Source organism: Vollenhovia emeryi, unplaced genomic scaffold (assembly GCF_000949405.1).
Source record: "Vollenhovia emeryi isolate VEMERY1.0 unplaced genomic scaffold, V.emery_V1.0 DF939141.1, whole genome shotgun sequence".
NCBI lineage: Eukaryota > Metazoa > Arthropoda > Insecta > Hymenoptera > Formicidae > Vollenhovia > Vollenhovia emeryi.
In genome coordinates, this window is record NW_011967225.1 from 1521543 (window position 1) to 1546411 (window position 24869).

At 46.2% G+C, this 24869-nt stretch overlaps 2 protein-coding genes across 5 annotated transcripts in view; one reads left to right on the forward strand and one right to left on the reverse strand.

Moving 5' to 3' along the window:
- The window catches only part of LOC105567030 (mono [ADP-ribose] polymerase PARP16), a 39800-nt gene that overhangs the window by 12077 nt on the left and 2854 nt on the right, over positions 1-24869 (reverse strand). Inside the window, exon 1 of one of the 2 annotated variants that reach the window (XM_012021549.1) lies at positions 9322-9483. The exons of the other annotated variant lie outside the window; for it this stretch is intronic. The gene's annotated coding sequence lies outside the window, so the exon portion shown is untranslated. Of the gene's footprint in view, positions 1-9321; positions 9484-24869 lie in introns of those variants that run through there. 2 annotated transcript variants of the gene reach the window in all.
- The window catches only part of LOC105567029 (myocyte-specific enhancer factor 2), an 83290-nt gene that overhangs the window by 3131 nt on the left and 55290 nt on the right, over positions 1-24869 (forward strand). The gene's annotated exons all lie outside the window — the stretch shown is intronic.

Consider the following 24869-nt stretch of genomic DNA (forward strand, 5'->3'; position numbering starts at 1 on the left):
TTTTTTACGATTGTGAAGATACAGTTAAACACAAATCAGTTGATCTATGATAATTTACATTGCTTTAGTGTTTACGTGAAAAAAATTCGCGTAAACATGACGTAGGTGGTGCGCAATTTCTGCTTCTTGAAATTTGTGGCACAACCGTGGGCCGCGACTCTCGTTTCCGATGCCCCATCGGTTTCGTTAACTTGCGATACAAAGCGCGCGTTTAGACGAGATTTAGTTCTCACGAAAATGTTAGAACGGCGAAACTCCAAGAGTGTACATTAAATGTAGAAATTAACTCGGAGAAAATTAAGTAGAAGTCCTCTTTTATGATATAAGCTTATAATACGAGATAGCAGGTTTTCAACGTCCAAATTCAATCACAAATCTTTTTTCGCGACGATTACACGATCTAGCAGTGGGTTCTCCGCTAAATAGATTTCGGTCCCGGGGCAATGAGTTTATGGTGGAACCAACAGACGCCTATTAGTTTAGCGGTAGAACCCGCTATCTTATATTAGGAGCTTATCTTATAATAGGGGATTTTCCCTCTATATTTATAAATATTTGGCCTCAGTGGTCGAATCGGTGAGACACCCGCCTAGAGTGTAGGGAAGTCCAGGCTCAAACCCTGGCCGAGGTAATATTTTTCGCAAGAAATTTTCTGTATTATTAAAAGTGTCAGATATGGTGAAGGAAACACCGAAGTTGCTAATTACTGCTGGCGACTTGAAGAATATTCTTATTAGTTTGTAAATATTGGTTGGAATTATCATTGCAGTCACTATTTTGGTACACGAAGAACAATCTGCGACTCGTGAGTGCATTTAGAACGAGAGGAGCATTTTTCATTAGTTTATTATCGCTCGTTTATTTCGCATGCGTGCACCGTTGCACGTTTTGTAAGAGAAAAAAAAGAGGGAAAGGAAAAAAAAGACTAACGACGAAGCGGTTTAAAATCAGATTTGCGTTTCAAGTCTTAGGCCGGTATTCGCAGACCGTCTTGAATTTATCTAAAGCTGCTGTGCGGAACATTTCATTGGCCACGGAGTATCTAAAGATAATCTTGAGGCAGTCTTGAATATAAGATCCGACTATGAATACTGGCTTTAATCTTTAAACTGTGCTTCTTCTGAGCTTATTAAAAAAATAGAACTGGGTCGAAAAGCCTGAAAAATTGATTGTTCCTTTATACAATTCGTAACCGCGCGCTATTGCGCTGTTCAGTAGCTATCGAGGCAATTTACGAAAAGATCGGGCAAAGTGGCTGAATTCGTTGAGCAAACGGGACGGCGTAACAGTTTTCCGATAGTGGACTTAATTATCAGTTTTATGTTATTCTAGGCAATTAATTAGCATCCGCACGATTGGAGGTACGTCGCGCCATATTCTCAAGTAGTCGCGATTGTCTTATTCAGTGTTTCAGTAGCACACGGAGTCGCGTCTCTCGCGGTAACGTTCGCACAGAAAAACGCACTCGAGAGACGATGACGCGACGATGAGTAAGTAACGATGGTTAGGCGCCGGAGATACGATCTTGGAAAGAGACGCAAAAGTCTTTTCCTTTCAAGGAACCGCATTCCGCGCGGCGATTACACGGACGGACCCCCAATCTTCTCGAAAATCTCCGCGCCTTGCGTAATCGCAACGGACAAGTATGTGCAGCCAGAGTTCGATTTTTCCGACTTCGTCTCAACCTTGCAGCTTCACCGCCGTTATTTAATACATTTAGGACAGTCGCGCCTATCAAATTGTACACGGAGCTTCGTCCTCGATTTCGTTGCGAAATCATCAGGGTTGGGAAAGTCACTTTATAAAAGTATCTAGTTACAGTTACAGTTTTTTCGCTAAAACTAGTTATATGTAACTAGTTACAGTTAGCAAGTTTGAGAAGTAACGCGTTACAGTTACTAAAAAAGTAACGAGTCGTTACTTTGCAGTTACTTTCTTGCGATGAAGATAAAAGTCAAGAGTGGTAATTATATATCGCCAGAAACTCGAAACCAAATTTTCTTAAGTTTTAACGACCTACACTGGCTATAGTGATTTCTGTTGACAGTATCAGGCTATTAAAATTCTTATTGCGAAAAATATTACCCCAGCCAGGATTCGAACCTGGGACCTCCCTACAATCCGTGACGGGCGTCTTAGCCAGCTCGACCACCGGGTCTGTGATAATACTATTCGCAATAACAAGTATATAACTTTAAGATGTTATTTACGCGTGTATTTCGACTTTCCAGAAACTGTGCGCCGATACGGATTGTCGACCGCACAATAACCTGTCGATACGCGATTTTTAGAATTTCCCTTTCCCCCCCCCCCCCCCGATCCCATTCCCCCTAACGGAGGAAACCAAGTTTTTTGGTCCTTGGTGTAATAATTAATAAATTAATAACATCAGTTGTTGGACACCATTATCTAAGGTCGATGGAAGATAAAAATATCAAATCTGCGTTTTAATTGTAAAGTGTCGATAAAGGCGCTCATGCGCAAATGCTGGGCCTAGTGCGATCTGTGGAGGTTCAAAAAATATATAAAGTAACTATTAATGTAACTATATTAAATTAGTTACTGGTCATCGGGAAAAAATGTAACCGAGTTAAGTTGCAGTTACAGATGGAGAAAAAGTAACAAAGTTAAGTTAGAGTTACAAAAAAAAGTGACTGTAACTGTAACTTCGTGACAAGTAACGAGTTACTTCCCAACCCTGGAAATCCTAAACAGTTCGAACATGCGCTTCGGGATCGCTATCGGTTCGTCCGTACACCGTTTAGCGCTCGGCATAATCGCGAGGAGTCTTCGGTGGCAAGAGCGCTTTTCACACGCGCACGCATTTTTTCCCCCTTTGTTGCTTTTCTTTTCGCCGGAAAATAAAGGAGACGCGTGGAAGAGGCCAAGCGGCGCGCAAGACACAACGGCGTTCCACTTTTTACGCGCGTTTCGGTAACCTTATCGGATGCTGGTTTATCGCAATATCTTGGCCAAGCATGTGGCGACGCGAGAGGGGTGGGAGAGGGGGGGGGGAGTGTGAAACCTAGACCTACACAACGTGTATTATAATACGTGCCACGCGACAATACGCGGCCCCTCGTATATGACCTCACGCGGCACAAAGCGCGTCACAATATGCGGCCCCGAGGCTATGCAAATCCGCGGGCCAACATGTGATGACCTAAACGCCAACCGGCTCCATTCTACTCGAGAGTGGGCAAAACCGAAGACTCCCCGACGAATTATTCGACAGTCCGCGATTATCTTTGATATGCGCGCACGTACTGAAATACTAATTGTCTCGGGAGTTCAAGATCTTGCTCTAGGTCGACGGTAAAGGCCTCTGTCCACGGCGCTAGAACTTGGTCCAAGTTCTGGTTCCGCAGGCATGCGTTTATGGAACGGCGGCAAGTTGATTGGCTACGCATTCCTCGAAACTAGAACTCGGACCAAGTTTCTAGCATCGTGGACACAGGTCTTTAAACTATTTGCGGGTGTAGCGAGGGACAGCGCAATCCCTTTTGCGCCAAGAGGTTCGGGATCGTTGACCTGTGTGAATGAAGACGAGGTAAAACGCGTCTAGCGGGGGGTAAAAGTCATCTCGTCTTTTGTCCACTCTGTGTGCCGTGGAACATTTCCCTCGGAAACTAACAGCAGCGATATCCGATAATTAAAAGGCTGTATTAGGTTACGATATATTGTTACTTTTTTTTATCGCGTACACACGTTCGTAATATTTTCTGTAGGCTGTTACTCATGCACAGGCGTTGATTTCAAATCCAAGCAAACATAACATTTTTGTTTGTACGGCGAGCGAAAGTACACTCGCTCCAGTTTGCCATAATACAATTCGCCTTTCGATAATTTGCATTTTATTTGCGTTAAGTTCACGTGCCACTCGGCAGATTTTTAGATACATTTCGAACGCGAGTACAAAACTATTTAATCGGGAAAGCAATGATCGATAATTAAATCTAACTTTATCTTGGATATTTATGTGCAAAAACGGTGTGTAAAAAAAAGGTTAGTTTAAATTCCATTTGTTAGTGCTTGAAAAGTGCTCCGAACTCTTGAGAGCGTCAGCTCTTATCTCGATTCGATTCCATCGGGTTCTTCGATTAAAAGTAAGATCGGAAAGCAAAAGTCGGCTGATTAAAATAAAATTGTTTTCCCAAGATTAATTTGCAACTTTATAAGATTCCGTGTGAACTTCAATTGTGGAAAATGCAAACGTGGCGATAATTAATTCGTTATGGATAGTAAAGATGCATCGTGATGCATCGAGCCCCTGAGAGAAATGTCACTTAAGCAGAATTAATACCCAAGAGGGCAATCGCAGTATTACCGCCGGATAAGTACTCGGCACTTGCAAGTATTCGGCGATAAAAGCGTGTGGCAGCTACAACGCAAAGTCCGTGTGTGATTACATTAAGCGATTTGGCGATATAATATAGCCGCGCGGAGTTAATCGGCGATATTTATGTACTGACACGTTTACATACGCGTGTAGCAAAGTCGCAAGTGTTGGCGTTAATATTCAGTTACATTATAATTTTTATATACGATTGATCGCCCGCCCGCTGAATTTTGGCCGTATGTGAATACGTAAATATCAGTTTTTGCATAAATGCAACGCGATTAAAATGTAATGACATAATGACTTTCGAAGGTCGCTTAGGTATTAGCAACGCAGATTGTATATGAAAAATGTGCGACTGTATAAATATTCTACGAGGAAACGTAAAGATACGTCAGCAGAGGCGAAGGCATTTTTTATTTTTTTAAATGAAATATTACACATTTTTAGAAAATGTATAAATTGTGACACAGCTCGAAAAATGTGACAATATGAATACTCAATAAGAATGAAAAACGTGTCACGTTTTCGAGGAGAAATATTAAATTTGTTTCGTTATTATAAAATAACCCGCGCCTAAATATTTATAATTCCGCTCGTCGTATCGTGGTAAGCTTCGATTACAGTCTCAGTTTATCGAGGAACAGCGTGATTTACGATCGCGTTATAAAATATCTATTGAGTCGACGGAGATTAAAAATCGCACGTTTGTTCTCTGTTGACGTTTGATATTTAATTCCGGCGACTGGTAGTCCCGCTATCAGTAAACAATATTTGAGGAGCGCGCATCTAATTTTCAATTACGCAAGGAACTGGCTTCTATCGCGCCGTACAATCTTATCAACTACCGTAGACTAGTGCACAAATTTATATATATATTCTATCATCGACGCTAATATACGTCCTGCCATAGTCAAAGCCCGGTTCTTTTCTCATTCTAATAGGCGAGGCGGACGCGATAAGAAGTGTATCTATATTACATTACCCTAACATCTTTCGCTCGTAGATCCTCGCCAATACCGTACAGAGTGACATCAGCGGCGTGACTAACGAATTCAGTATCGAACCTGATTTTCGCATACATTACACAGCTTCTCGCTAATGCACATGCCACACTGGATAGAAATATATAAAAGAAAGTCCGCTGCTGTGCGATAGGCTTCTAATACGAGATAGCGGGATTTCTTGTCAAATGAATAGGCGTCGTCTGTCGATTCCGCTGTGAATTTATTGCCCTTGGAGCGAAATCTGTTCAGTCGGAAATTCACTGTCAGATTGTGTGATCGTTGCGAAAAAGATTTGTGATTGAATTTGGGTGTTGAGACCCCGCTGTCTCATATTAGAAACCTATCTCATAATAGAGGACTTCCCTCTATATATGTGTGTATATAAAACTATATATAGAAAATAAACTAATATATATATATTTTTATATATAAACATGAAGCGTGTACGAATAAAGATACGACAGAAAGAGAAATACACCTTATTGACTCATTTTTCTACCTCGGTATCACGGGGTTGTCACATTAGCTTGCTAAATGTTTAATGGAGGGCAAGGGAGAGAAGCAAAAGTGTCGCGTATTTTGTCACCGGCGCAAGATATCGACCAGCTGACGCACTCTGTTTACCTGTTTACCAAGTAACACGCAAAACACAATGTCAATTAGTATACACAGAAGATATCGCCCCGAGAACCTTGCCTGCCCGGCACGTAAACCCGTGTACGCCGACGACTACTTCGCACAGCAGCGCGTTACGCAAGACACACACGACGAAGATTATAGTCGGATGACTATTATCCGCAAAACGGATACGACGTCGGCGGCCGCGGATTATAACGCGGAAGACGTCGCGGACGTGTCGATGCATCATTCTTTCGTACACGGCTCTACGTCAAACGCGTTCCGCTTGGAGACGCGAAAATTTTCAAGATCCAAAAGACGCGATCGAACTCTGGGACTAAAGTGTTACAATGAGTTTCGGTTAGCACGCGTGTCCCGAGACGCGGAGGCAAGTCTCATCGGGGGGGCAGAAAGGATCGAATAAGTCAGCGCTTCGTCTTGTCTGAATCGCATCCAGTGCGTTTTAATTGTTCATTATTATTATTATTATAGTTGAGACGCTTTATTGCTCGAAAAATCATAATAGCTGGGTTACTTCAATTGGCTAGCGCCATTAAAAATGACGTTTACTGAAATTCTTCTAGCAGCGTTACTTTCCCTAGTAGCACAGTGCATGGACCAATTGGTTAAGCATTGACCCAATACAACCAAGTATTGGGTCAACGTTTACCCAAGGTTTGGTCCATGCGCCGTGCTACTAGGGTTGCTTGGCGATTGTTTTCGCGGCGCGAAGCAGGATCCAGAGGAACGGGAATTGCATACGCGTGTAAAATCTCGCGCTCCGATCTCCTTCGACTTCCAGACGAGGTTGTTCAAGGTGTACCTAGAGTCACTTTTAATCGCATTTGGACCGCCTATTCATATCGAACGGCGATCGAAACCCCGTTTTCTAATATTCTCGTCGTGCGCGCGCGCTATATTAAAATGCCCCCGTTAACGTTTGCGCTTTCATTGTATCATTCGCGCTTTAATTCTTCAGCGCGGCCGCTAAAATGTGCAGCTAGATCGCGCGCGGCAAAACTTACGGACGGAATTATCCGCGGACATTTTTGGAAATCGCACCGCACGTATGTATATTTCACGGGGACCTGATTTCTAGACGCGCAGATATCTCTCTCGCCGCGCCCGAAAAAGCTCGCGGGTTCATAAAAATTCCATGAAGGAAGAAACTCCGCTGTGCACGTCGCGCGGTCACCGATCGATTTGCGCCGCCATCGACGACGACGACGACGACGACGGCGACGGCGACGGCGGCGGCGGCGGCGACAACAACGAAGAATGGTTCCATCGATCATTTTCCCGCGGGTATCGGGTCCAATTTTACTGACGTCAGGTGTTTTGGGAACTTACGTGAGCGTATTGCGAGCGCGTCATGTGTCACAAATGAATGGATCTGAAGGGAAGTAATTCTTATCGCGCCGAATATGCCGTCAATTTATATGTGTAAAACCCGCGGCGTTGCTTCGGTTACTTTGATCGAACAATCTTCCGCGTTCAGGATCCGACGCAGCAGGAACGAACGATCGACCGAGCTGTCGTTTCTGCAAGGCTGAATTGCCGCTCGCCGAATCTCAAAAAAATATGCTCCCAAAATCGATAATTGCAGTTGAAAAATATTGTCACGTTATGTCGTCAGCTTGTCGACTGATTCGCAAATTTATTAAGTCCAACAATTACACAGATTGTACAAATGTCAGTAACGTGGAGACTTTTTTTTTATATCTCTTGTTGAGCGCATTAAGCGAAATCAGCATGAAGCATGCGTTATCCGCGTTAAATACGGAATAAAAAGTATTTTTATTATTCGCTATACCTTATTACCGCGATGTATTTCTGAACGGTGCATCAATCTTGCAAAATCTATGTATGTTGCCTTATCACGAAATTATGCTCGCGTGAATCAGGCGGTAAATTAATAATGAAGATTGTACCCAAGTTACATGCTGCATTGTTAATGCGAAAAGGTTGTGTCACCATACGCGTGGGTTGTATAGATAAAATATTGCGTGGTGATTAACGATTAACACGCGTACCGCAGGTCTGAATTATTTCTCTCCCGACTTGATCCTTCTTCGTGCCGCGAAAATCGCCGAACAAAGCACCGGTACTTGCCTCTGGGCTTTACGTAGAGAGTGACGCTATTATAAGAACTTCAATAAACGCCGCATTTGTAATAGCTATTATTCGTGCGATATAGATATTTTTCGTGCGATAAAGCGCCCCGACTATTATAATAATAATGAATAATTAAAACACACTGGATGCGATTTAGACAAGACGAAGCGTTGACTTATTTGATCCAGGTACTCTAGAATTCTGACGCGCACTTCAATAATTCAGTTTGCTCGTATTTTTAGAAGCGAGATAGAAGTCCGCAATGGAATATATGAGATAAGTATATTAGGGGGAAATTTGATAGAAATTACACACTAATTTTGGCCGCTGGCAATATATTTTATGGACATAAAAGAGACATACTGTTCTTTTTACTTTATTTTAGCTCCGGTGCACCAAAAAATCTCTCGAATAAAGTATCCGCAAAAGACTGTGCGGTGGAAACAACTTATTTTAGGCGTCATAAATATATCCAAGATTTTCTTGATGAAATTGGAAATTTTAAGAACTATTATCTGCAGTTCGTAGTTTGGCAAAACTTAATCTTTATTGTTATTGAAATTTGTGTAATTGAAAATGTGTGCTAACAAGTATTTAAACAATACTTGGTAATTTTTCAGTAGTGCTTTTTTAACCGATATTTTTGTTCAATTTTCAGAACAAATAACACGATAATAATTTATGTGTCATAGTATGTACCGAAAGAATTATCGCTCGAATTATCGCCAGTATTATTAATAATTTAATATAATGTTATTCGTTATTAATGAAAAGTTCTATCAAATATAAATAAAATCACTTTTGGATTTTGTATTGATCGGAGAAGCCTTAAATTTGGGAGATTCCTTTATTAATTATTTTATGATACCATTAAGATTATTAAATTTTAGAACAAGACGTTAACACACTATGAAAATTCTTTTAAAATAAATATAATAATAAATCGTGCTCAGCGATAATTAATAAAGTGTATCATAAGATCACATAATTAAAAAAGGGGCTTCTTCGTGCAAAACGCACTCGTACATTGTCTTTAATCTTTCATCTGTAATTTCATACGCGCAAGATTATTCCCCAGTGAAAATTTGTAATCCCCGGATAAAAATAGACTCTTTCAATAATTTATACGACGAGGACTAATTCCCCCATTTATCAGACGTAATAAATAAAACTCCATTTCAAAAGGCTAATTAAGGGTCAAAGGTTGCGGAATCAAGAAATGTAACTGTTGCGTAAGATTACCGTACGTCCCGTGTCGCCAAGGGTTACCGAGGAGCATTGATAGCAGGTCTGACGCGATTTAACTATGTGCTCGTTACTATTTCTATTATACTTATACTCTCTTTCGGCGGACGCCCTTCGGCGATGATCGCCGCGCGCGCCTTCGGCGACCTTGGGGGCGCGCGTCGGGTCAGGACTGACGTAAATCTTCGGCGTGTGCTGGCGCAAACCCCCGGGTGCATTCTTCCGCCCACCCCCGTGAACGGTGTGCACGTGTCATCGCGTCGCAAGAGGAGTCAATTGCGATGTCCGCGCGTATCGTTCGCTGCAAAGGCAAGAGAGACGGAGAGAGAGAGAGAGAGAGAGAGAGAGGGAGAGGGAGGCAGGGAGCGAGACAGAGCGTCAAATGACGCAAGTCCATCGGCTCTCGTGCGCAATTGCGGGCAAGACGCCCGTACGTACGTTCGTTTGTTCCTACGTTCGTTCGTTCGTTCGTTCGTTCGTTCGTTCGTTCGTTCGTTCGTTCGTTCGTTCGTTCTTTCATTCGCTTATTTATTCGTACGTTTGTTCGTTCGTACGTTTCTTCGTTTGTACGTACGTTTCTTCGTTTGTTCGTTCCTTCGTTCGGCCGTTCGTTCGTTTCTTTGTTCGTACGTACGTTCGTTTGTTCATTCGTTCGTTCGTTCGTTTGTTCATTTGTTTGATTGTTTGTTTGTTCGTTCGTTCATCCGTCCGTCCGGCCGTCCAACCATCCAACCATCCAACCATCCATCCATCCATTTATCTGTCCGTCCGTCCGTCCATCCGTTCGTCCGTCCGTCCATCCATCCATCCGTCCGTCCGTCCGTCCGTCCGTCCCGTCCGACCATCCGACCGACCGGTCCCCTTTTTTCGCTCCTTCACGCGTATGAAACGCGCAGAGCGAGCGACGCTGTAAGGGCGCCGCTCACCCGGCAGGAGTTACCACCGTTGCACCTTGCCGATGTTCATCGCCGTGCTTGCATCGGTCACCGATGCAAAGGGAACATTATCGAATGACGTAAGTCGATGCGGTGCGCTCGAGCAAGAGGAAGGTGCATCCTCTCTCCGCCTCTCTTTCACTCTGTCTCTCTCTCTCTCTTTGCCGGCTTTACCCTTTGTCACGTGTGGCTCACACGTGTACGGCGATCCCTGCACATCTCCGGCGGACGCGCCCCGCCTCGCTTCCCGGCCGATATTGCGACTTTCAAATATACATACGTCCCTTCGCGGTGCCGGTCGCGCGAACGCGCAACGCGTGAAAAACGACGCGTCTCTCCGCACCGGTTCTTTTTTAACCACGAGCCCGAGGGGGGGGGGGTGGGAGGGGTAGGTGAGATCGGGGAGGAAATGGAAATTTGAAACTTTACTTGCGGATGCTATAATGAATGTATAATTGTACATAGTTACATTTTATAAATACATAATGAAGATGAGAGACTGTCCAACTTGTCACCCTAATTTTAGTGACAGTGATTCGACACCGAATACGGGGGCTACGATTTCTCAGGGTATAGATTATGTATGAGATATATGTATATTCTATAGATAATCTTGTATAAATTATAATATACAAGAATTAATATAATCTAGCCGGTCTCGATAATGGAAAAACTAACAATAAGTATTCCGGATAGGTATTTCTTTTTCTGCGTCGTCGAACGGTGTTCTTTTTTTGGTCTGCGGTAAAAAATACACTAGTACACAGTAGCAATAATAAACAGATTAGAAAATTAGGACAATTAGGCTCCGAAATAAATTATTTTCTCGCACTTCTCTAACTTTAAAGATAAACTAGCCCGAGTCCGAATTTGTGAGACCCGCTTGAAGTGGGTCACTATTATATTTCCTTCTGACGTTAATGTTTGTTAAAATATATTTTTAAAATGAAAATGGGAGGCTCGCGTAATACTGTAATACTACTGAATCGTCTACTTGGGGGGGAGACAAAGGATTTTGGAGTGCCTTTTTAAAATGCCTCTGATCTTACTGTACATAAATATTAATCATTATTCAAGCACTGAAATTTTACCTTGGCATAAGGTTTTATCTTACAAGGGACAGGGAGAGCGAGAGCGAGAGATAGAGAAAGAGAGGGAGAGACAGAGTTGCGATCGATATAAGTTGGCTTGCAGGTTTATGGATCGTAAAATTCAGACGATCGATATATACATGTCGGCACAGTATTCACCGTTCGTATTACGAACATGCGAGCTGTCCGATTGAAGAAGTGTCCATTTACACGAATAGTCGTGCCGCCGCGAGAAATCAGAGAAAAAAAGGATGCGGAGCCGCCACTGTCGCGGTCCAACCGCGAGGCGCGCTCGATAAAAAGGATAGGACAGTCAGGGGGGTTGATCGATGTCAGCGTTCGTGAAAAAAAAAGAATAAATAACCGCTTCTGACCGGCCGTCATCTCGATCCCCGTCTCGTTAATCCATCCGTTACGTTTTGAAATTATTAAACAAATCGCCTCGCAACGAATCGCCTCGTATTAACGACTTATTGAACCGCTCATTAAAAATCGAACGGAGGATGCTGTCGCTATCTATTTATGCTTCTCCCCTAAGTTTAATTTACGAAGACCTTTAAAGTTTAATTGCTTGTAACTCGACTACCATCAATGTCTCTTCGAGCGAGCGACATTCCTGTTGATCTGACTTGCAGGGTTCGTGATTTCCGATAATTGGTAGCGGTTGCGGCACACCTCGCATATTAACAAGCGTACGTTTCTTCTTAAATACGCACATATATATTTTTTTAAAATAAAAATAATACATCCGTTTCTCACGTCGTTCGACGAAATTAATTTACTGCGCGAGCAGTCTTCATTCACGAATCTCCAGACGCGAAAGTGTCTTTTTCCGTCAGGAGCAGGTTCGTATGGTGCGTTTAATGCGCGTCCGATTGGATAAGGATCCAGGATAAATCCCGACCGGCGCGAATCCTTTTCTCTCCCCTTTCCCCACGTGCGATTCGCACGTGTCGAACGTATCCTACGAGCTGGCACCCGCACCGTCCCTTCCCGTCGCGCCTCGCGTCGGTCACCTCAAACGCGAGAGCACGTCGGCGGGAAGGAAACACGTCGAATGAAAACACCGCTCGCGGCCGCGAGGACAGAGGGGAATTACAACGAGATCCGGGTTACAGAACGCGGGAGGACGAGGGATGGAAAGGCGGCGGGGGAAAGGGGGGGAGAGAAGGGCCCGGGACGAGGAGTACTTGGAAGTGGGAAAAGCGAGACGCGGGCGCTCGCACGTGGCCGATAGGACCACGTGGGCTTTTCGCCTGCGTCACCGACCTACCGGCCGACCGAACAAACGAACGAACGAACGAACGAACCGACACCCCGTCGCGTGTATTGATTGAGGGTGGCCATGGTCGTTTCCATGGCGACGTTTCTTTTACCTGTATGCCGCGCGCCGTGCCGCGCGCATGCATGATACACCTTTCCGGCCGTATAATGCCGCCGCCGTCGCGTAGGTGCACGAGGTGTACCTGCGGCAGGAGAGGATGGGGCGGTATCCTCACCCTCCCCCCCCCCCCCACCGACCTGACCCTCGACCCTTTCTCCTTCTTGTCTTTCTCCGCTACTGCTACTAGCGCGGAGGAAACGGAACGCGCTCGATATCGAGATAAGAGATACGAATCCTCGCCGCATACACACACACGCGCGCGCACACATACACGTGCAACGTTCCCAATTCCTCTCGCGTTGAATAATAGAAACTGCGTTTTTCTGGGTTTTTTTTTCCATGACAATTTTGATGCGGCAAGTGGAAAAAGCTGTTACTTCGTGCCCTTTTCGAAACGTCGCTTTTGATGACGTATCGAGGCGTCAGGTGTACACGGGTACAGTTCGCCGTACGATTCACCGAAATAGAATTTCTCCCTTGCAGTGGGAATAAAGTGGCGGAATAACGACACGCGAGCCACATATAGCGAAAAGCGTTGTTGCGAGTTAAGTTATTACAGTAATCGAGTCCGCTTCTTTAACGGTAATCCAACTCGCTCGGGATAATCAGCCTAAATTTGAGTTCCTCAATTTAGGGCCGATTTCTTTCGCGTTTTTAAAGAGCCGGGGGGGGGGGGGGCTGGTGCCATTATATCGTATCGCTGCCTTTGATTGCTCATTAACTTTCCGAGTCGAAACGAGCGGGCTTCAAACCGGTCCTTAGACAAATATGCTCGCGTTATCTCTGCAATCTGGGGTGCGCGAAATGCAGACGGTTTCATTTGGTGATCCTCGAGAGAGCATTGATTCTCTAGAAAATTTATTTTGTTTATACTGCGCGCGCACGACCCCCCACATGCACAAGGTATATACTTTCTCATTGTGGAGAATTGTCTCTGCTGTTCCCCAGATACAGCTAATACGTCGTATATTTATGTTATGTACATGCATATGTGACGCGACCTGCTCGTAATCTGCGAGTAAAGGCCACAATCGCGAATAATTGCCTGAAATGTAGAAGCACGGTAATCAGAGTGATAAGACAATGACGACTCGTACTGGGTTTTTGTTATTTTTTTTTACGCGAGATAACGCCGCGCGCGTAAATAGCGTAATTGGACAATAAAAAGAAAAGAACACACGCGACCTAGAGACGCGCCGAGATGGTCGAGCGTAAAGAACCGCGCAGCTTTTCGCCGCGACGATTTTCCTTTAAACCACCGGACCGACGATAATCCGGAGTATTATCCGAGCGTTGGGTTATCTTTGTTCGCCCCGTGTATCTCTCGTTCGTCGGCATCGGCGCGGAGTGGAGCTCGCCAGACGCGATTATTGTCAATACCTCAAAATATTTGGCGAGCTCGCAGTCAGCCGCGTTTCGAAATTAAGAATTGTATCGTGCCCTTTCCGGCTTTCCTCGAGTTTCCCCAACGCGAGTTTCGTCAGATGACACCAGTTCGCTCTCGCAAGAGGTGACTTTGCATCTCGGAACCGGCGTTCTCCGCGCGCGGATATTAAAATTGAAGTTTACGAATTATCAAGGCTGGCAAAAAATTCCACATTTTTTTTGGATAAAGTCTATGCCAGTGGCAAAAACCGGTATTTTCCGGAAGAAACCGGCAAAGACTGGTCTATTAAAAACGACAAGATAAGTAGAAAACTTTTAGAAAGCACTGCAAAAAAGTATTGTTTCCCGCATAAACTAGAAATTAATATAAAATTCAGTATCTCCGAAGTTCTCGTTTTAAAAGTGGATTAACTTCCATAAAACAATTTTTTTAATTAAATAAAAAACTTATTATATTGGTTTCTTTTTAAAATAGTGATTAATAATATCTATAATTTAGTATTGAAAACAAACATGATTTCTCACAAAGACTATAAAAACGACTAATATTTATATAAATATATTTTAATTGTTAGTTATATTTTTATAATTTCTGCCAATTTATTCCATTGGATAAAGTCCGGAATTACTCTCCCGGACGTCTTTGTTAGTTCTGAGACTTATTCTTATTTCTGTTTGACTACGAAATTCCGTTTTTGACACTCTATCGTGTTTACAATCAATTTCATCGCTATTAAGTCGTAAGATATCACCGGGACGAGCGGGGAGGAGCGAGAGGAGCTTTGCACTGTACAAAGGTGTATTTTGCCGGGACTTTAAGAAAATTGATGGGCGACCGGAAAATGATTGCCGCAGAGTCGAACGCTTCACTTCCGTTTCGCGGCTCTTATACGCGAAACTTGCGCCCGAGGCTCCGCGCACTCGCTACGATCTACGCGAAGAAACGCGAGACGCGAAAAAACGATGGGGAAAACGGACACGTGACTCGACCTCTCGCGAATCGATACGTGAGAAAAGCCGTGTCGGTCAGCTGACAAGGCGCCGGGCGATATCCGGCAGTGAGCGAGGAATAAAAGGAGCGTGGGAGTTGCGGAGAGGATGGGAGGGATCGTATAGAGGAGGGATGAGAAATGGAGAGATCCTGCTATTACGTGTTTGCCGGCCGGCAGTGTGTGCTACTGCACCTCCGCTAGTTGAATTTTATTTATTTACATAGTTTGTGGCCCGGGGCGCTTTATCCGAGTGTCCTTAATTCCTTGCCGATCAAAAATTCAGCCGGATTACGGAGTTAAATAATCACAGAAGATACAATTCATAAATATCCCAACGCAACAACGACAGAAGACCAATTTTGGAGCGGAGAAGCGCCCGCCTCTGTCCCTCGTTCAATACATTTTTAAGAGGGAAAACACCGGAATTATGAAATACCTCTTTTCTTTTTCACCCATAACGTTGTCTACTCGAGCGACATAACGATCGTAACATAATTTAAAAAAAAAAGATAAGCAATTTTTTTTCTCTACAGAAACACATTACAATTCCCGCACGCAACATTTGAAGAAGTAAATCTGTTTTATTCTCCGTAACACGGGCGTCGTATAAGATCTCGGCTTGAATTCTTTTCTCAAAAGAAGCCCTCTGCGTAGGACACGGCCGTTGTTGTACGTCTTACGTAAAAGCGTGCGACATCGGGAAAGATACCTGCGTCGAATTTCATTGTATTACGCGGGATGTAGATGCAACGTCGACCAAAAGAAGAAAAATTAAACGCACGCGCGTCGTTGTCCCTGTATTCGATCGCCGATTAAGTGTCGCGAGCAGCAGCGCGTTCTCCGAATCCTCGGAGAGAAGGGGAGGAGGGGGTTGGGAAGGGGGCAGATACGGAGGATGCGAGAGGGGTAGAGGGAGAAAAAGAGATTAGGCAGAAGAAAAGGGGAGACGTGCGAGGTGGATGAGATTTCGTAGAGGCCGTCGCGACGGTTGCTCTTCTCAAGAAGGTGTCGGGGGAGCGCGGCGCGCGGAGGGAAAACACACGGAGGACGCGAGTGGCGACGTTGGAGGGGCCGGGGGGGGGGGGGGAGCCGAGGAGGGCGCGAGCGACGCGGGGAGGGCAGTTGCGACGCCGGGCGTCCGGTGATCGCGCCTTAAAAGGTCCGACGCCGCACGCGCCCAGCAGCTGCCAGGCTCTCCTTCTTCCTCTCTTCTTCTCCCTCTTCTTCCTTCCCTCTCTCTCTCTCTCTCTCTCGCTCTCTTCCTCTTTCTTTCTCTCGCTCCCTCCCCCTTTTCCGCGCTAGCCGGCGCGAATGCGCCTTTCAAGTTTCTCCTCGCCTCTTTCTCCACGCCACACACGCGTCACAATTCTTTCTTTTCTTATTCCCTCGCGTCCCCTCGCTTTCGTTTTCTCTTATCTTGACGAATGGCACCGCGCCGCGAGTTTTCTCGACTTTCACCGGTTTCCTCGGCCAATCTTGCCCTTTCCGGCAATCTCTTCCTCCCACGATCCTCCTCCTCCTCTTTCCCCTCCCGTCGTCGCGGTCACCGCCGATCAGCCTCCTCGTATCGTCACGCTCGCGTTCTGAACCGCGGCGGCGAGAGTATCGCGTTTCAAGTTAACGCGGCAGCGCGCACCGTGAGGGAGAGCCGTGCGTGCGAGAGAGAGAGAGAGAGAAAGCGACGGAGGAGGAGAGAGAACGCGAAAGAAAAGCGAAAGGGAAAGGGAGGTGAACGCGCGTGTGCGTGATTCACGCGTGACGTCTGCGACGCCGCGGCTGCACTTGGCTGCGGCTCGGTAGTAGCGTCGATTGTCGTTAACTCGCGCTTGGAGACCGGGGCACTCCAGACGACGAAGATGACGCTCCAGGTGCCGTTCCCCTTGTCGCGCGGTATCTCCCGAATTTCCGAATGGGGTCGCGCGAGCCCCCGCTTTTACGTCCCCCCACTTCGTGCTCGGTCGACTTTTAAAGGAAGCAATGGGTGTTGGCTTTTTGCATAACGATTTAATATTCGTGAAACACGATTGCTCAAAACATTTGCAGACACTCGTGTGTAGAATTGCATATATAATTATTGCTAATAAGCTATTGTATTATTCATATCGCATTATTTGTGATAATAAGCTATTGTACATAATTAATTGCTTATCGCTAATTTGTTAATTTTCGATCTTCAATAATATGCAAATGCCACTTGTGTTTGCAGTTAATAAAAGGTCCTGTATCTCGTTATTCCTCCCATATTGCAACGCTTACTCTAGATCTCACTGGATTTAGGTCACATATTCGTCAGGAAGGTCTAATGCAATGAAACATTAATACGATTAAAAGAAAATATTCGATACTGCTCGTCAGCTTTTAATAAATCTGGTTTCCCACTTCCTGTTTATGAAAATTTATCGTATCTCCGTTACGAAAAATGATTTTACTGCCGGAAATCGGTACTTTATTACAGGAAACCTACTTCGGCGCGCTTCTTCCCAGCCGCTGTCGCAACGTAGCTACTTCCACGTAATTTGTAAGTAAAACGTTGGAGAGGACGGCCCGCCTAATTTTTCCGGTTAAAAGGCTTTTAGAAACGAAGCTAATGAAGCTGCGAATTAATGTCGCGCGCAAGTAGAGCGGTGGCAAAGGGCAAAGATCTTTCTTTCGGCGCCTTTCCAGCTCAAATGCGAAACGGAAGTGGCGGGCCGGAGAGAGGAACGCGTGCACCCGCTATCCACACGCGCGCTCACATTATCGGAATGTGCCATGGCAATGCGCGCGCTCGTGTAGCCCTCGAAAACCCTTTGGGCAGGCCTCTCTCTCCCCCCCCCTCCTCTCTCTCTCTAACTCTCTCACCCCGCCCTCGCTCCCTTTGTGCCACCCGGCGGAAGGGTGCGGCGTGGTGTGGCGCCCCGGCACTTGCGTTCAAGATGATCTCTGCTCGAGCAGCAACGCTGCAGTAGTCGCCACATACTACATCGTTAACCCTCGGGCGAGAATTGGCAAATAGTTTACAATATTACAGGATGCACCTACAATTGGCGCAAGAAGCTCAGATCCGGAGCAGGAAGCTCGAGCGAATGTGTGAAATTTAAAGAGATTATTTGTATAAGGTCGACCCGTACTTGTTTCATCTCTCCTATTGTTATAAAAGGAACGAACGAATTAGGGTCGGTTATTTTATTGCACCTTTTCTTCCTCAATAAATGCTATTTTGTATCCTCCAATTATGTTTTCCAAGAATCTTTTCTCTTACATTACCGTCCGACAATAGTCTATTTCATTCACTTCAAAATGAAGTACTAAATAAAGAAGCGCAGTCTTTCATTTCGATCTCTTAATACGTTTCAGCTCATCTTGAATATTACAACGAGCGTCAAATGGTTGATGCTTGCATTTTCCCTTCGTCTCTTCCATCCATTATTTGCTCCCGACGGAAAGATGAATTTCCGATTTCGTGTTCGATCGACGAAGCGGCAAAGCGTGTAACGACGCAACCATCTTCCACGTGCTCCGGATGTGAAACATATGTGTGGGGATTCGAATAGCGGCTGATCATTTACGAAATCTACGTGTAAATTAGAGAATAATATTTTACGTGGTGTGCGTGTGTGTGTGTGTGTATGCGCGGACAAACAAAATGCCGTCTTTGCGATGACTCACCGACTGGGACGGGATCATGCCTGTCGTTCGGAAATTTCGATGGGGAAAAAAAGCTCGTATCTTTACTTGCATGATTACGCAATGTATATGCTAATTTCGAATAGCGTCATATAAATTTAATGTATTCATGAATCTACTTTTTCAAGGAAATTGGACTTTATTTCTCTCGCGTCGTAAATTTCGCCGGCCGCCGCTCGTTCCATATCGTGATTAACAATTCAAATATTCCGCTAAAAAGTTTCTTAAAATCAAGCGGAGAGCAAAACTCCCCGCCGTCTTACGTTTGCGCGCTTGCCGATCGTCCTCCGTGAGTTGGCGTATATCGAACGGGAGAGAAAAGGAATAATTACATGTGCGTTAACGCGAGCGAAAGACAGAAACGTCGCGGAGCGACGAAAACTCATCTATCATACCGAGAGGAATCCCTCCCCCCCCCCTCCCGGTTTACAAGTTCCTCCTGCCCGATCGATGCGCGCGGGCAACATGAAAATCTGGCACCAAACGTCGTATCACCCCACACGTGGCCGCGTTGCTATCCGAGTGCTGGACATGTGTTCCTCGCTCTCCTACAGAGAGATTTTTCTCTGGGATAAGATTCGGCGCTTGGGGTTGGTCGCGTGATGTACCGGTCCTTTTTTTTCTCTCTCAAACGCCTTATCGTTCTCCCGATAGTTCTCTCCACGCACAAGTTTTTTTGTGCGCCATCTATTCCTCGTGAAACGATGCTTATTAAAAAAAAGAGGAGTAACGCGGCGATAGATGAAAATTATGATACGTCGATACGAGTTTATAATTCTTCGCGATATTGCGCGGTTTTGTCCGAGAAGTTTATTCCCCGGAACCCCCTTAAACGTACACGGAGAAAACGGTTTCTTTGGATTTAGTATTCCTATCTTATCATTCGTTTCATTGAAGCAATCTCTATTATTTGATGGAAAAGACACTATTATCAGTGAAGGATTTGGTATATATTCCTTCCTAACTTAATTCCTAAAACCGATATTAAAATGTAAAGTCGGACCTGAAATAATTCAGTTCGTGAATTTATATCCAATGTATCGGACAGCGTACGCTGAGAAAACGATTTCTTTGGATTTAATAAATTTTGTTGAATCCAAACGAATTTGATATTTGGAACGGATTGGATATAAATTCATGAACTGAATTATTTCAGGTCCGATTTTACACTTTAATATCGGTTTTACGAATTAATTCAGCAAGAAATGTGTACCAAATTGTTCGCTAATAAAAATTAGCCGCACAAACGTGCGCCGTAACTTATCGCTGTCACTTTTCACCGAGAACTTCTTATCGCAGAACGAAATGCGTGCTGCCGTATCTTTTACCTTCCAATCCCCGTAGATTTTCGAACAACTCTTTAATCTCAGATAACTTCTGCGACGTTCAATTTTTGTGCCCTTAGGACATCGCCCTCAGAATCATGCCGAATTAATCACTTGGAACGGATGGAGTTTACGCTTCCGTTTACAGGCTTCTTGTCAATCGGAAGCGTATTACAACGCCGTCGCACCAGAAGAGAGAATAATCCCCATAGGATACGACCCGCTTTCCAGATAATCCGCTTGATCGGCGCGTATCTCGTGGCTCGCGAGCGTATCGTGGCTTCCGATATGGCTTCGTAAACCGAGTTAAATGCAGATGTTGTGTTCGCTTATACAAACGCGTTGGAGATGATATTCTACTCTCGTGCTCGGCAAACGAGATGGCGGATTTGACGCTTAATGAGAAGATAGCGCTGACGATGTGCGGCAGGAGGGAAAACGGGGGGGGGGGGGAGCAGGACACGCGAATAAGGGCGTGCAATCTGAGGTATTGCGTTGTAACATAATGAAGCTGTAAATAGGGAATAACAGTTATTCCGGGATTTTAAAGCCTCCCGTCTGGTCAGCCGCAAGGCAGGGGCCTGACACATTATAATTGTGCTTAGCGAAACTTCATTACGTGCCTTTAATTCATAGCTTTAAAAGCGAGCAATAATGAACTGCATTCTTTCATGCTTTTTTTTTGTTTTAATAATCGTGCTACCTACATTTTACCAATGTAAATTGCAACTTGAGAGCCGTCTGCTGAAAACTGAGAACCAAGAGTCGACGTAATTTGCGTAGGAACCAACCTATATTCGTATTCGCCGTTTTCCTCGAGAAGAATCGTTCTTCTAAGACTCCGCAATTGATTGAAATTAAATCACAACAGACTCTCCATTTGGATCAATGCTTTCGCTGCGATTAAAACGCGACCCTGTCCGTAGGTTTCGTATACGACATCGAGGTACCGACCAGCTCGTCAAAATTTCAATCTTGAAAGGAAGGGGCGGTTTAGGGTAAAGAAGACATTTATCTCAGCTGTATTTCCACCAAGTTGCTCAAGTATCTCGATACCTTGAAGCACACCGTAAGCGTCTCTAGGGCTCTATCGCGGGGATTTGGCGGTCGTTTCGAGATGCCAGGCGGGAATTTCGACAGGAGGGGGCACGTAGAGCGGTCGGGTGAGGAGGGCGCGAGGGGGTGAGAGGCTGTGCGCCAGGGGAGGGCGCGCGTCACTTACTTGAAGCACGTGCTCTGGTTTCTGGCGGCTGCTCCTGCTCAGCCTCAGCGACTCGGCCCTGGTGCTCGCTGCCGCTGCTGCCTGGCGGTTTAATTTTAGCCGCGAAGCTTTAACTTCGCCGTGTCATAGGACAAAGAATATGGCGCGTTGCACTCGCGCCAATATCCATCCCTCTCTCCCGCGTCCCGCCACGCGCTCTCCCCTTTTACCCTCCCCCCTTTATGCGTCGCGCCGCGTCTTTCGCTTCTCCTCGCCCGACGCGCGCTTGGTCCCTGCGTTCTCCACGCGAGATACGGCGAACTTGATTTACCGATTATCTTCGCCCCCCGAGAGACCGGTCCTCGCCAAGACACCGGGGACACTTTATCGCGAGCGAGTCGCGGATCGCTGAAGTAGTATCAGTTTCCATGTTTGCCACCGCGCGATCGCTTTGCTAGCTGAAAGCTCGAGGGGCGGCATGTAATTGCTCCGATTGCCTCGCTTTGCGACGTATTACCCATTAGCAGAATTATTGCGGCAAGTTTCATAATTTTGCAGCGAGAAATGGAAGTCACATAATCACGTCGTCGAGCACTCGTTTAGACGACACCGGCAGCAAAGGCAAGATGTCTCTAACGCACATCGTTAACGCTTACGCTTGTCAGATCTAGTAATTTACGTATATCGTCGTGTTACGTTATCATATTGTATTATCATATATTAGACTCTGAATCTCGCGTTACTCCTCGACGGAGAAAAGGGTGACCGTGCAAGAATACCGTATAATCCTCACAGCTATAGGCTTAGGCCAGGGAATCGCCAAGTTATTAGACGTTCGACATATTTCCCAGCGAGAAATACTCACGCAATCTCGAGAGATCGTGGCGCGCGTAATGCTGCGAACATTGATGGGTCCTTTTTCAATGTTCAGCTTACGATATCTCGATAACTGTTTGTCGAAGGGAAAAGTATAGTACAGGACTTTTTTCTATAATCATTTTACTATGCAATTATGGTTTCAAGTACTACACATTTTTCTATCAGTGCATGTACAGTGCATCTTGTATCTATGTCTAACAATAAGTCGAAGCAATTCAAGAAGCGTCTGTTTATTTCGTCGCTGAATCCATTGAAAATCTATCTGCGTCTTTGATGAAAAAAAAACGTCAAGATACCAAGTTCTGGGCACACCTGAGAGCGTGAGATTTTTCGGCGCGGCGCCTCTTCGGAGCCAGTCGCGACCCGGTCGGAAAGCTCCCGCGCGAACGGGGTATATCGAGTTTACAGTGCGAAAGGCGATGACGTAGGTAATGCGTTCATCGATTAGACACGTGCAGCCGCTAGGTGTACGGTGCACCGTGTACGGGCGATTATACAAAGCTACGTACTCGGCGGAGCGAGATGTATCGCTCGCGGCTTGAACGTGGAAACTCCAGCGGAAAACTCTCGCTACGCGCTGCTACTCGTGAAAGCGCGGTACATATGTGCGCGTTGAATTAAAGCCCATGGTAATTAAAAGAGTCGCGCACACGCACGGACGGGCAGCGACGCTCTCGCGGAGCGCGCGATGCGAGAGAGCTTGCGCGAGAATCGAAGCAGCCTGGAAATCGGTTCCGTCGTACATTTTCGTTTCGCGCGAGGCATCGAGAGCCGCCGGATGACTCGCGAGGTATCGAATAGCGTCGCTGTCGCGGGAAGCTGGATAGATAAATCTTGAATTCAGCCAGCAGCACAAAGACATGTATCTTACTTTATGAAACAATGATTATGTCGAACTTTACTTGGAGTATGAAGACCTAAACTATGTCGTAGCTATCTCGTAGAAGCCTGAAATTCCTGGATTCACGAACGTTGCCGCCGTTTCGATCTTGGGAGCTACGGAGAGGGCTTTTCGCAAAATTATCTGGCGAGATATACGCCGATACCTTCTCCCCCCCCCCCCGTAATGTTCAGTTTTTGCGAGAGCTCGACCTTGCGGCACGCTGCAACAACGCGCCGAGTTTTGCGCTCGGGTACGAGCCGTCGCGGCGAGCGAGGCGGCTGACCGGGGAGCGGTGGAATATAATTTAGCGGAGGAAGAAGTCACGGCGCCCTCCTCCCGCCGTGCCGCGCGTCACGGGCCGCACGTGTGCGCGCGCTCGGTTGGGGATGCTGGCCCTCCTGGACCGCACGGCGTACGGGGAGAGACGGCGGGAGGGACGGAGACGGAGAAAGCGCGAGACGGGGAGTAGTAGGTAGGGTGAGGGTGGGGGAGGGAGAGGGCGGCTCGCAGCAGCCGGCCGCGCCGTCAGCTGCCGACAGATTTATCGAGTGGCACGTGCCGATCCGGAGCAATGTCGTTTTGTACTTTTCTGCTCTCGGCTGAGAGTAGCGCCTCGCCGAGAGGGCAAAAAGTCCCGCAGGATCGCCGCCCGGCGGACCGGGCCCTCCGCTCGTAAACCGCGATCGGTTAGCTCGCCGCCGGTCGGTCGGTGCGATCCCGGTGTTCTTCCGCTTTGAACATTCCTCGATGATTCTCGCGGGGTTCCTGGAGCTCGGTAGGGAGAGAGCAGAGAGAGAGAGAGAGAGAGAGAGAGAGAGAGAGAGAGAGAGAGAGAGAGAGAATTATGAAGCTGCCATTAGCGCTACGTGGACGTGACGCATTTCGTGCGTGCGGTTATTTTTGGTAGCGGCGTACGCTCGCCGACGGTTCTAATTAACGTTAGGGACTACGGCAATGCGCTATGTATCTCTAACTGAAATGTCAAGGTAGTAAAGATTAGGGATTAAGTTCGATTGGTATACAGCGTCTTTCCTCTCGGGGGGGAATTTCTCGCGAGAGCTTGACGATCGCGTCGCAATCTCGGCGAGATAAAGTTCCGACGTTATCAATGCGCATAAATGATCTCGAAATTTGTAACGAAGGGAAATGCGATAACTAGTGTAACTTACATACCGTATTGGCGTGCAAGACATATTAATTAAAAGTATCGTTTGCTCGTCACTTTGCACGATGGAACAGTCATAATTTTATTTTGCACTATTTTTTTTCGCGCTGACTCGTAGCAAATTTGATAGGAGATACGTTTTACACGACAAATCAGCGGAGCAATATTTTTTTGTTCCCGGACCGTCGGCGCTTTCTTGCTGAAAACGCTGGAAATTCTCTCGTACCGAAACTGGGAGCACCGCGCTCCCAGGTGGGAAACGTAATCCCGAGGTATAGGCGCGTCTCTGGATTCGGCGTTTTCGCGAATCTCGTCGCATGCCCGTCGGGGCGGAGGAACGCGCGTAACCGCGACGCGTTCGATGGTTTCAGCGCCGGATACCGCGCGCTAAGCCAGCCCGGGTTTAGCCGCGCCAAGTTTTTACCGTGGTACAGATATCAGATATACGAGATATTATCGATTCCTGATAATTGGCGGCACGAACTTTCGAAGTCGCGCGTCCTCGCGTGCGAATTAATATTTCCATGGACCAGTGACGTCGGTGATAACCAGCCGGGACCAGCGAGCGAGCGGCTGCCGGGGGGGGGGGGGGGATCGCGGGGGGCGAAGGGACGTATGGGGAAGATTTTCGCCGATGG